This window comes from Corvus brachyrhynchos, unplaced genomic scaffold, assembly GCF_000691975.1.
Source record: "Corvus brachyrhynchos isolate BGI_N302 unplaced genomic scaffold, ASM69197v1 scaffold30, whole genome shotgun sequence".
In the NCBI taxonomy this organism is placed as follows: domain Eukaryota; kingdom Metazoa; phylum Chordata; class Aves; order Passeriformes; family Corvidae; genus Corvus; species Corvus brachyrhynchos.
The window spans coordinates 227517-228205 of record NW_008235742.1 but is presented as its reverse complement, the minus strand read 5'-3'; positions in this window follow the sequence as shown (position 1 = coordinate 228205).

Sequence of the window (689 nt, the reverse complement as noted above, 5' to 3'; positions counted from 1 at the left end):
TGGGGATGCTCAGGGACCCTCCAAAGGGGAGAGGCTGGTGGGGACCCCACCCTTCCTGGAGCAGGGACCCTCCCCAGGGACTGTTGGGGGACACAGGGGTGCCTCAGCCTGGATTCCCAATCTCTCAGCATTCCCGGGATGCCCTGGATCCCTGTGCACTCACGGAGTTTGTCCCTGGAGCCGCGTGTCCCCCATCCCCATCCACGCAGTGACACCAGCAGCCATGTTCCCTCTGCCATGTCCTTCCTCTTTATTCCGCTCCCTGAACACTGTTCATTAAAAATAGAAGCGATTTCCTAAAATTAAGCCCAAACGACCTCGGATGCGCTCGCGCCGAGGGGACAGGACACGAAGGGGGGACAGGACACGAAGGGGGGACAGGACCCTTCGCATCCCCCTGGGAACACCGCGTGCGTCACCGGGAGCATCCCAGGACCTGACCGCGGGAAGGACACAGGTCCTGGCAGCGCGAATAACCCAGATCCTGACAGCGGTCCCCTCCTCTGTCCCCTCATTCCCTCCCCGGCCTCGCCGGCTCCGTGGCCGCTCCGTGCTCCGCGCTGGGCTCGCAGAGGTTAACGCTGTTCCAGAAGGCTCCGAGGGACACGCACCGGGCGGAGGCTGCGGGAGAGAAAGGAGAGGCTGTGGCAGAGAAAGGGAAAGGAGAGGCCGGTGTGAGCCGGGCCCGG